General features: G+C 42.1%; 1 protein-coding gene across 7 annotated transcripts in view; it reads left to right on the plus strand.

The window, feature by feature from the left end:
• Positions 1-2,031: 2,031 nt before the first annotated feature.
• The window catches only part of DYNC1I1 (dynein cytoplasmic 1 intermediate chain 1), a 184,435-nt gene continuing 173,929 nt past the window's right edge, over positions 2,032-12,537 (plus strand). For 2 of the 7 annotated variants that reach the window (XM_071735266.1, XM_071735269.1), the window contains exon 1: positions 2,134-2,269. The gene's annotated coding sequence lies outside the window, so the exon portion shown is untranslated. Of the gene's footprint in view, positions 2,270-12,537 lie in introns of all 7 variants that reach the window. The other 5 variants (XM_071735268.1, XM_071735273.1, XM_071735270.1 and 2 more) reach the window with 5 other exon arrangements.

The following is a 12,537-nucleotide window of genomic DNA, read 5'->3' on the forward strand; positions in this document are numbered from 1 at the left end:
TCTTTGATATTTCCATTCTCACTCTTTATTTTTATACTTCAAGAAAAGCAGATCATCTCTGGCAGATGTGAATATAACAAATATCAAAATTGTGTCCCACTGAAATGAGGTTTACACTTCTTTTTTAAAAAGTCCTATATGAGTTCTTAGTAGAACATAAAATTCCATTACTTTGTAACAAAAAAATGCAAACCTTAAAAAACTTTGAAGGTTTGTTTATGACATATAACAGTGTGCCTGATATCATCATACAATGTGATTGCATTATATAGTCTGTGGTACCACTTTGCATTTTTATGATACCACAGCATCATGGTTACATGCATGTGATAACTGGTTAACAGTAGCAAAACCTCAACAGGCACCGTGGAGAACCAGCCTGAGCTGTTGATTCAGGAACACTAAAGAAGCCCAAGGCCCTTATTGCTCAGTAACAATTTATCAGAATCTGCTGAGTTTACAGGGAGTTTGCAAATGATGCACAATCCAAAGTAACCTTAACAATCCTTCTGGGATTTATGCTGAGACTGAGGCCAACACTTCCAAAAGCAAACTGCAGACTCTGAAGTCAATTTTAAGTGATTTTAAAATGGCCTTATCTTAATAAAGACTTGCAAACTGAGTGCCCTAAACTCAAAACTTTCCAAATCAAACATTAAAAACCACAGGGCTCTTTTCCACCTGCTCCAGCCTACACAAGCAGATGTTGCTTTTTAAGAACACTTACAGGAGAGCAAGATATGAATCTTTCCTAGTTCAACTCCAGTTAAATTGAGAAACTTATTTCATCACTGTGTCCTCACCCACAACGGATGCTCTTATTCTCTTAGGGGTTCTATGTCTCCTGGCCAGGTGCAGTCTGGCTGGGTCTGGCAAGAACTGGTGGTGAATCCTTGTGAACCCATGGTGGCTTTTCAGTGGTCTGGGTATACCTCACTCCTCCTAGGACAGGCCCTGGACCTGGTATAACAGTGCCTGGAGTTAGTGCTTCTCAACAAAACAAACCAAACACAGCTCCAGGGACAAGTTCCAGGAGGGTAACTTTTCTATTCTCTCAGACCAGAGGGATGGAGAACAGTAAGTCACCTGTCATCACCTTTTTGATGACCAAACTGTGGCACCAAAGGGTGCGTGTTTTTTTTTTTCTGTGTGTGGTGCCAGACCTGTGTGCAGAACGAGGGAGAGGAAAGCTGAGTTATCTACACCAGAGGTGGATGTCACCTGCAGGAATGTGGACTACCTCCAACAGCTCTGCTTGGCTGCTCTCCTTCAGGAGATGTAAGTACAGGGGACAGGAGCAAGTGTGCTGCCAGAAGGAGTCTGGCCCTCCTATCTGGTACCTGTCCCCCCCCGGAGTTGTGTGTAAGGAAACAGGGACAAAGCAAAAAATTTGAGCAGCCTTGCCCTCGACTAAGCATAAAAGCTGGGGACTGTTCACCTGCTCTGGAGCTCTCCTCGTTCTTCTCCAAAGGGACAGGAGATGATGAGGAGCCTGATGCCCTGCAGACAATTGGCCAGGCTGCTGTGGGAATGATGGCCAGGATGCAGTAGGGGCTGATGGTGAGGCTGGCATTGCGGGGGAGGCGGTGTTTTCTAGGCAGGTTTGAGTGTGGTGGCTAAGCCATTGCGGGCTTGGTGACTGCAGCCCCCGTGGAAAGGCTGCTGAGGTGGTGGGTGACAGCTTGCCTGATGGTGACGCGGTTGTCGGGCTGATAGCCAGGCTGCCGTGCAGCTGCCGGCGAGGCTGCTGCAGGGGAGAAACCTGCGCCAATGTGGGGGTGACACCCAGGGGTGACAGCGAGGGGACCCAGGAGAAGCGGGGGGAGCACAGTTCGAGCCACAGTTGTAGGGAAGTGGCTGGGGGGAGGGAAAGCAGGTGCGGGGGTCGAGGCCCAGCCGAGCACCAACCAGGCAGAGGGTCGCTCCACCCCCCCCTAGGAGGCCCCGGCACCGCCACCTGCCCCGCTTCCCTCTTCCCGGACCCGCCGGGTGCTGCCAGGGGGCGGGGGTGCTGCTGCCGGGGGAGCGGGCGGGGGAGGCGGGAGGAGGAAGGCGGCGGCGGCGGCTCTCGGGAGGAGCCTGACCAGCGTGAGACAGCACATTCAGCCGGCGGCGGCGGTCCTGCGGCACGGCACGGCACGGCACGGCACAGCACGGCACGGCACGGCACCGTGGGCAGCGGGGCGTCCTCCGCTCCCCCAGCTGCGGGGGCTCGGTGAGGGTTGCACGGCTCCGAGAGCCCCTCCTCATCTCCCGGGCGCCGGCAGAGGTAAGTGGGACGCCGTGCCGCGGCGGAGGGGGCGATCGGGGACTCCCCTTGGGAGCCCGGCGTTAGCGGCGGAGGAGCAGGGCGAGGGATGCTCTTGAGGATGCGCATCGGGCCTCGGCGGGCCGGCCTGAGGCTCTTCCCGGGCACCCGGCCTGAGAAGGGTTATGGGGTATCCCCCGATGCCCCGCAGGAGCCGACCGACCCTGGCCGGGGATGAGCTTTTCCACCCCGACGGCTCGGCTACGGGGACGCAGTGGGCGGGGAGGCAGCGGTTCGCTCCGCCGGGCGCACCGGCACCTGCTGCGGTCCCTGGGGCTCCCCTCGGTACCGGCATCGGCCCCTTCGCCGTCCCGCTCCGCCCCGCGGGGCTGCCGCAGGCTGAGGGGCTTGTGCCTCAGCGCCCAGCAGGGTAAAGCAAAGCGGGGTGGGAAAAAGTTTCTCGTCTTTATTTCTTTGCACTGCGTGAGGAACAGTGGGTTTCCTCAAGTCTACGACGTCAGCAGATGGAAAATTAGATCTTTTCCCCCTCCTAAGGTAATTCCTTAAAAGGGTGAGAGAAGGGGGAAAATCAATAAGAGGCCTTTCTCACTTGTAGTTCACTGAAATACATTTTCAAAAGGATGTTATTATGGTTCCATCGCCCTGGGAATCCCACTGGGTCAGCACAGAGCATAAGGCTCCTCGATATTTCCCAGTCAAAGCTCTTCTTTTACTGACCCGGTTAAAGTGTGTTTTTTCTGTCAATATTGACATGGACAGAAAGTACAAATTTAAACTATAAATACATATAAAATAAGGATTCTCAGCAGACCAAGCAATCTAACCTGCTATTAAAGAGGTATGAGATGGGAAGACCTGACATGAATTTGGCACGTGTCTTTGGCACTTGCACCTGGTAATTTATCCTGACACACAGCGTTTTGTCAGCTCTTAGCTTCTGCGTGAGGACATTAAATTACCTTTGAAATGGCTTTAAATATCATGAAGCACAGTGCTGCAAAACCTGTTTCTGAATTGAAATCTAAATCCCAGGACTATCTGTCGGCTGATAGATGGTATTGTCAGACCCAGTGATGAATTTGATTTCTGTTACTAACAACTGCTTTGTTGAACTGCTTCGTTTTTTCTTGCTAAGTTAATGGGAAGAAGTTACATGTTTTCCTTTCTGGTTCTTTTAAGTTCCACTTTTTACTTTCCATTTGAGAGGACTTGTCTACGAAGTGTTTCCACAGTTAGTGAGGTAGATAAAATTTTGTCTTTGATTTCTGTGTAGCATTTCTTATCAAGAATGTCTGTCTTCAACACAAACCTTGGGGGCTGTACCCAGGTCTTTGTCCCTGGGAGCACTCACTCTGATAACCAACCTCTGCTTCATTTTTTTTTCCCAAAACCATCCATTTATAGTCCACAAAAACACAAAATGTGCTACCTCTTATGAAGCTGCTTTTCTTGTGCACATACTATTTTGAGGGTTGGGACTTGCTTTCCTTTTCCTTTATGTGTGAAAGACTTCTGATGGCCAGGTATGGGGAGGTCCAAAAGGTTGTTTCGAGTTGGTTCAGCTAGATTCCTCCTAACTCTTGTTTAGAGACTCTAATTACTCTTTGACTCTAATTAGTCTACCTTAAAAATGCATTAACTGCAGTGCTGCCTTATCCACAGTGTAAAAGAGGAATTGTTAAATGAGCAGCAGTAAACCACACCCTACACATGCAGTGATTATTAAAAAATTGGAAATCTTGCTACTCAAAGAATAGTCAGGCAAATACTCTTTTGTACCCTGCAGATCTTAATTAAGAAGCTGACCTTACAGCTCTTTCTATAGGAGGAGGGGCAGTGAGCTGCTCTCCTTTGTGGTGCCTTTCTGTTGCTTTATTTTTTCATTGAAATGCACTTGTTTATTTTCCAGTTTGTGTTTTTCCAGCTTCAGGTTCCTTGTTCCTGTTATGTCTCTTATAGATAAAAGCCTTGCTTTAGCAGCTGTCTTCAGTGTAGGTAGTCTACATGATACAGCAAGAACTTACCTGCTTTATTTTCAAATGCATTGACAGATCAAGTCTCTTGGACTCCTTTTCTTTAGTAAGACATGTTTGAAGAATTGACCTTACTGCCATCAGTTTTCCAATCTGCAAGAAGAGAGAGAGGAATTATTAGATAGAACTGGACACAATGGGTTGTTGTAGAGGTGTCACCCTTGGACAATATTGGACAATGAGGTGAAATGGGATGGGAGGGAAACAGGTGAGGGATATAAGAGTATAGAAAGGCACTGCTGTTTTTCAAAGCTTCACCTTTTTCTGCTAATGGTTCAGGTAATCATGTGCTGTCTTTCAGCTCCTCAAACTTCACTTTTCACAGATGCTGAAATTACATTCATGTTCTCTCCCTAGCACTACTCAGGCTTATTGACTCTTGTTATGCCTTGAGTGCCCTGTTGAGCTTCTTTGCCGTGGTTTTACCAACAACAGAAGTAGTAATTAGGAATCTTTCAGAGTCACTGATGCCTCATGCAGAAACAAGCTGCTACTTGGAGGTGGTGGTGGGATATGAACAGAAAGATTCTCTATCCTGTCTGTGGTCTTTAACGTTCAGGGGAGTTAGGGGAAGGTAACGCTGAAATGCCCACTGAGGTGCATGGAGAAATTAATACCTAAAGAGATGTGGCCTCAGGCTTTCTACATCCTTAGCCAAACATCATGACCTTAGTGCAATACTCATGTGATACTTTCATATTTTTATTTTTAAAAACCTTAAATGAAACAAATCATGATGACTATAGACCTAGTCTGAATGTAAAAGTGACATTTTTCAGCAGGAATACTGATGGAGCATGCTGGCAAAGTGTTGTTGAATTAGTAAAACTGAGCTTTTGCCAGTGCAGCTGATTGTAGTTCATCTGAGCAACACAAGTTATACAGGTGAATACACATTTATGTGTCCATAAGGGCTTGCTTTCCAGGTGAGGGATCATCTGGTGTTCTACTCGGCTGACCTATATATGCAGGCAGGAATGGTAATGCAGGAATGATACTGCTCAAAAACCAGAAAAATTGAAAAATATTTTTAAAAGTCTCTGAAAAGCTGCAGTGACAGCCTGAGACCCTGGCTCAGTCTGAATCTTAGATAGACACAATATGTCCCTTTTGCTACTTGGCAATTATCCATCTAAAACCGTGCTGGCTCCTTTTAGTCAGGCATGGCATTGGGAACTGTTGTGCACTTGGCCATCTGCAAGCACTCAAAATAAGGCAGTGTACAGTATACATAAGCTTCTTCCCCCAGTACTGTTCATTTTAGGTCCCATCATCTTGCCAACTTCTCTGGGAAACGGCTACTTCCAGGCAGATGGCAGGAGCTTCAGGAAGCTGGGAAGCAGACTGATGTGGGAGCTGCTAGATCTCATAGACATAAGACCTCTGATCATCATAAGACCTCTGACATCCCAACTCCTCCTGACCTTAAAACTATACCCCCTGTATTTTTTCTTTCTTTCTTCCTTTCTATTTTTTTCATTTTATTTTATTTTTACTGTGCTTCTTCATCACTTCTTGTTTTCCCTTGTGAGGCAAAAGCATTCTGGTGAGTGTCCAGAAGCACATTGCTGCAGCAGAAGGTGTGGAGCAGGAATGAGAGTTCTGAAAGTGTTTTGTGGGCAGCATACCCCAACTCCATGCTGAAATTTTAAGGGCAGAGGACTCTGCCCTGGTGCTGCTCTCAGTAGTAGGAGATTCTCTGTGACTTCTGTGATGGTGATTCTACCCTCTAGAGTGATGGCAGGAGTCAGCTATGTGCATTCTTTGAAAGACATGAGATATCTTCAGGCTCCATTGAAGCCAAGGATAATCTTTGCATTGACTTGACAGATTTGGGAGGCAGTCCTGTGTAACTTCTGCTTTGACCTCTGTGCACATACCTGTGTAACCTGATGAATGATCACTGTTTAGATGACTCTTGTGATTCTTGGCTGTTAATCTTAAGGTAAAAGTACATGTTATCCTATTTTCATATTTAATGCTTCTCCCATGAATGTGGATCAGCTTGCCTGACCTGGAGAGACAGATTACATCAACCTGAGGAACAATCCACCCTGGAGCCCTTCTGGACCAGTGCAGTTCTACCCTGTGTATTCCCTGGGTACTGTCTGTCTGTCTTTGCTTGGTCTTAAAGCAATTAATGAGTAATTAGCAGAGGAAGAAGGCTCATTTGCTGCCACTCGGCAGAAAACAATTACAGAGGGAATCTTTTATGGACATAGCTTTTTGTTTCCAGGGATATCTTCTCTTTACATTCCTTTTCCTTTTTGCTATCCTCCTCTGACACCTACCCTTTCTCTCTTCCTCAGTTCTAGTCTTAACCCCATATTCCTCCTCACTGGTTTTCTCTTTTGCCTTCTCTCCTTGAGACAGAACTGATTTTAGTTTCTTGTTCTTTTCTCCCTTCATCTGTGGTGTGGTACAAGTAATTCCATATCCTGTTTCTCAGTTATTAATTTTTCACCTTAGTCCAGCAGAAAGTTGTCATGTGTTTTGTGTTCAGACAATGTGGAGTTACAATAAGGCAAAGATACAAAACTCCTTAGTATGATTAAACATAAATAAGTATAACAGAGGATATATTGTTTATCTATTGCTATCAATATCTCCAAGCTTTTTCTAATGCTTGACTTTAATATTTTCAGGATGAATTTGACAGCAAAAGCTATCCCCCAAACTATGCTATGTTAGTATTAAGAGTTAATCACTATAGATCCTGGACCACATGCAGGGAAAATACGGATCTCTCTGGCTTCAGACTGCTCAGCCCTTCCGTTCTGTATCCATTAACACAGATCGTAGCTTTTAAAGTGCAAAGGCAGCAGTATTAAATCCATACTATTCAAGGGATGTCATTGTTTCGTGTTTCTCACAGTAGGCCACCACTGTTAGGATCAGAGTGGTTACCAGGTCACTTGGTAATTGGGGCAAAGACATTTCAAATGATTGCTATTGTATTTTTTTCCAGAAATTAAAATATTTAACAAAGCAGTGTCACAGGGGAAAAAAAATAAAAAAGCAAAAAACCCCAAACAACGCAGACTCCTATTTAATGTGGTTCCTTGTATTTGAACCTGTCTGCCCTGGTTTAAGGACTATTCCACTGACTGAGCACTTAAAAGAATCTCCCCTCTAATTCTCACAGCACAAACAAGGTTGGGAGACTGTCTGAACTCGTGTGGCTTGCTCCATAATACATTTGTGTTCTCTTCAATAATAGAAAAGAATCACCATTTTTCATTAATCACACTATTCAAAGTCAAATGACGTAGGGTTTTTTTCACCAGTTTGTTTCTAGTTACATTTTGAGCAGTTGCTGAACCAGAAGGTGGTTTGTATTATAATCCTGAAGGATCTCAGATCTCAATTTGCCCCGAATGAATTCTTATTTTCTTTGTCCTTTTCTACCTCTGACTGGTCATAGAGCTTTGTTACATGCTCAGAGCAGTTTGTTACAGACTGTCAACTTCTGCCAGTTTTCATTGGCTAGGAACACAAATTAATTCTGAAAAAAACAGAGTAAAGACAGTTCATGTTAAATATGTATATATATATGTATACGTATGGGTGTAAGACATCTGGTGCATTAAGTAATGAATGTCATACAAATCTATAAACTTTTGGAATGAAACAAGAAATTTGACCTAGATCATACCCCCTAGTGTGCAGTTAGCTATTCATGGACATAATCTGTTGCATTTGGCAAAGCCTGTGAATGTTGTATTCCTGCCTTTCACTATCTCCATAGTAGTAATAATAATACAAAAAAAATTGTGCTGGTGGGATAGGAGGGTATTGTACTGGAGACAAAAAAAAAAAAAAAAAGTGATTCCATTCTCTGTTTGTACTGAATGAGCCCGTGGGAAAACTGTTCCATTATTTCCCACAATATTTTCTTTTTCACAGAAAGTTGATTAATAGCAGAAAATACAGAAAAGTATAATTTCTCAGCCTTTAAGGACCTCTTCAAATATATTCAAAAACCCTGTTCAAATTCAGTACTATCTGAGTCTGATATTTATAAATCATAGAACTTTAGGGTTTTTTCTCTGTTATGTTTAAAGTGTAGAACTCAGAAGACTATATTACAGTCTCTGGAAGATGGAAAAAAAGATGCTGCAGCCTTACTACTGATGTTCTCCCTTTCTCTTAGAGCAGCCCTTTTTTATGTACATTGTTTACTTATCAATGAATCAGAGGACAGGGAAGCAGAAAAGTATGGACAACCATGTTGACATACAAACATGTGAGTCTTCTTGAACAAAATGATAAGATAATGCAATATTAATAATAGTCAGTTTTAGTATTGATTTTGAAGTCTTTAAATGAAGATCATGTCTCCTCAGTGTTAATTCAGTAAACTTTTTATTAATTTTTTTTTTTTCTCCTAGGTAAGTGAGCTGCAGATGAGGATTAGGTTCTGTCATCTCTCTCACATTATCTATTCTAAAATATTACCAGCTTCTAGCTTACATTTAGTTCTTTTTGAATATCAGAAAACTTTCTTAAACTATCCTGCTAAGTCCTGTGCTTCCTCTCTGAAGCAAGCTGGGAAATTCACAGAAGATAACATAATACAACTGATGAGACCACTTAATATGTGGGGAATGTAGAATCACAAAGTTTCAGAATTGTGATAAGCCCATTCCCAGCCATATGCCCCATGTGGGTACCTGTGTTCCATATGTCCCATGTGGATACCAGTGTTTTACTGCAACCAGACAGTAAAAGGTAAAAAAAACAGAATCTGAGAGAGAGGAAACTGACCAAGAATACCCAGAGATCTTGTATTCCACAAGATGAAAATGTTGTCAGGCATGCAGATGACTGTTCTAATAAAATCATCCACTCTTCCTAACTGGGGCATCATTGCTGGGTAAGATCCTGAGGAGATACAAATCAGAACTGGCTGCATTGTTGAGGACCATCACCCAGCACCACACCTGAAACCACTGTGCAGTTATAATTGTTCTCATTAATGCTTGTTGAGGGAAAATCTAAGAGGCTGTAAAAGATCTCTTTTACAATCTACTTTTCTTTGTGGGATACATACAATCAGTTATGTAGAACTCAATAGAAAGAGAGGATTTTTGGTGAGAGAAGTGATCTGATAGTAGTATGCAGTATTTAAATTAATTCTGATCCTAGCTGGAATGTTGTGTTTTTCTTAATTACATCCAGCAAGTTGTTGCTAACAGCTTGTTCCCTTTAACCTTGGTGGCTCTTCTGTGGAACTGTGCTTGATGGAATTGGGAAGGTCATGGTAAATTTAAGAGGCTAAGGTGGGGTGGGAGAATGGGGTGCTGAGAAGGAGATGCTTCATTGACACTGCCTGGTGCTGGAAGAATGGGCAATAGTGGGGCTTTCCTCATATGCTGCTTTGTAGGGACCCTGTAATTCTGCTGTAACTGAGTTCATTTTGTTGAAGGGCTGTTATGAAAGAACAGCAGTGAAAAGATTAAATGGTAATAGATTGTAAGGGATGTATAATTGAGCAGTTGTGGGTACATATCTCACACCCTGTCAGCCTCAGAATCAATAGGCTAGAGATGCACTGACCTGTTGCATAGCAACCAGGAGGAAGCACAGAACCAAATCCTTGGATGCTGTGATTTGTAAACCTTTACAGAACACACTAAAAGACCTTTGCCCATCTGCTAGAAATGTTCAGAAGCTTAAGGATAAAAATGGTATGTTGCCTGAAATCTAACTCTTAACAACCATATTTATTTATAGATAAATACACATATGCAATGTAAAAAAATCCCGATTGTTGTGCCTCAGGGCTATGTAGAAAAAAATACTTAGTCTCTGCAGTTTTACTTAGTGATTCCCTGAATTCATCACACAGGAGATTCCTTAAAATACTGCAAATGCTAAATTTTTGCAGCTGCAAATATTTGGCTGGGGCTGTGATCTTGTAAACATTGATACACCTACTTAGCAAAAGTATTTCTCTTATTCAGGTGAAGTCAAGTACAAATTCTGATGCATGTTGAAAAGAGCTACTCTTATGTTTACTTGAAAATTACTGTCAAGAAGATGATTCTAGTCCCTCTTGCCCATTTGAAGTGTGTTTCAAACATTATTTTCAAATGAATACCATGGATTAGAATGCATATATGCAAGGGTAAAGCTCTCCCTGTTTTGTTGCAGACCAAAGATGTTTATCTGCTTTGTACAATTTCAGACTTTGCATGCAGACTTTACACTTGTAAAAATCATAGTTATTGCCTATGGGAATTTTTTGTGTCGTAAAGATGTATAATATTACTAACTGCAGGGAATGTGTTAGTTTGTATAAAATAGAGACAAATATAGTACAGAATAGAAATGAATTTTTTTTCTAGTAGAAAACTCCATATGTACTGGTTCCAATAGTAATAGTACTCCCACTCTGTAAACCCATTCTTGAAAACCAAAAAGAAAGAAAAAAGAGTAATGTATTTTATTGTGCAACTGTGTTTGCCTTTCAAACTAAAGACATTTTGAAGTTGTGGACTCACGAGTAGCTGTCTCTTTATGAAGACATAAATAATACATTTACAGCATCTAGAAGTACTAGATACTGTCTATTTAATTTGGAAAAGTATTCTAATGAATCAATTATTTATAATTAGTTATATAGGATGACTAATACCACATGTAGCAGTATTTAATGAATCCCCTTGGTAATAGCAATGGAGATTATAATGGAAAGAACAACATAATAAGTCTTAAAATGTGAGTTTGAGGCTCATGAAATGGTGAATAGAACTCTAGTCTGGTGCAGCCTTCTTAATAAACAGCAGGTAAAACCCCCCAAACACCAAAAAGCAATGAAATCTGTAGGCTTGTTTGTCTCCTATCATATTTGAAACTTGAGTTTATTTTTTCATAAGCATGCAGGCAAGATGATTTTCTATAAGATATAAAGAAGAGGCTTTAAGAGGAGGGGAATATTTTATCTTCTTTTTCCACTTATAAATATTGTGCAGTCATAATTTTCTTTGGTTTTATTTTATCCATTGTGCGTTGAGCACTTCATGGTTAATTTTTTTATAGAATCATGTAATTGTTTGGTTTGAAAAGACCTTTAATATCACTGAGTCCAACCATTAACCTAACTAACAAGTCAGGTGCTAAACCAAGTCCCTAAGCACCCCATCTATACATCTTTTAAACACCTCCAGGATGGTGATTCAACCAGCTCCCTAAGCAGCCTCTTTCAGTGTTTGATAACCCTTTTGGGGAAGAAGTTTCTTCTAATAGCCAATCTAAACCTCTTTTGGTGCAATTTGAGGCTGTTTTCTCGTGTCATATCCCTTGTTACTTGGTAGAAGAGACTGAGCCCACCTTGCTACAATCTCAGGTAGCTGAGAGAAGAAAGAGGTAGAGAGAAATAAGACTGGAGAAGATTAGGTTGTAAGTAAGCCTGGGACTGTCATTCAGCAGTGCAGAGAATGTTAACAGTAAATCTTTTTTAATGTTTGCCTTTATCTCTTTTGGTGTGACATCCCTTTTAGTGCTCAGAAGGGCAGTTATTAAAAATTTGTTCCCAGTAGTGAATACAGTATTAACTGCATGGCTAATGCCAAGTGGAGGACAAGCAGGTTTGCCTTATTTCTCACTGCTGAGTTGATGACATCTGAAAAAGATGCTTACATACCCTTGGTGTTCAGTTTGTACTAAAATTGTGAAAAGCCAGTCTGAAAGTTGGTGAGCTGCTTGTGGGGGAGAGAGGGGAGCTAAGGCATGACTATAATATATGCAGGATGAAAGTAATGGGAGATTAATTTCTTTCTATAACTCAGTTCTGGCAGCATTCTTTGAAGGAGATTTAACACATCATCTTTGTTGTATGTTTTCTTAAAAATAGGGCAAGGTTATAATAGGATTTGATCGCCCTGACTGAAGCATTGTAAAGAAGGGGGCCAGGCACTAAATCATTGATGCTCAAATTGGAAAAAGCTATCTGGCTTCCCTGACATTACGGGAACGAATTTTTAGAAAGCCATTCATTGATATCTGACAAACAGCTTGAAAGGGATGCTAAACCCTCCAGGTTTCTATCATGAGCCTTAAAATGCATTTGCATATTTTTTACATAGAAACAGGAGCTCGCACTCTGTTGCCAAATGGCAGAACTAAAAGGATGCAAAAACTCCATCTAGTCTGCAGGGTTCTGAGGGGAAATTTCATAATAAGAATTCAAATGTGTGCAACAGATTAGGAAAATGAATTTGAATGGGATTT

The sequence above is a fragment of the Heliangelus exortis genome, chromosome 2, assembly GCF_036169615.1.
Source record: "Heliangelus exortis chromosome 2, bHelExo1.hap1, whole genome shotgun sequence".
Classification (NCBI taxonomy): Eukaryota; Metazoa; Chordata; class Aves; order Apodiformes; family Trochilidae; genus Heliangelus; species Heliangelus exortis.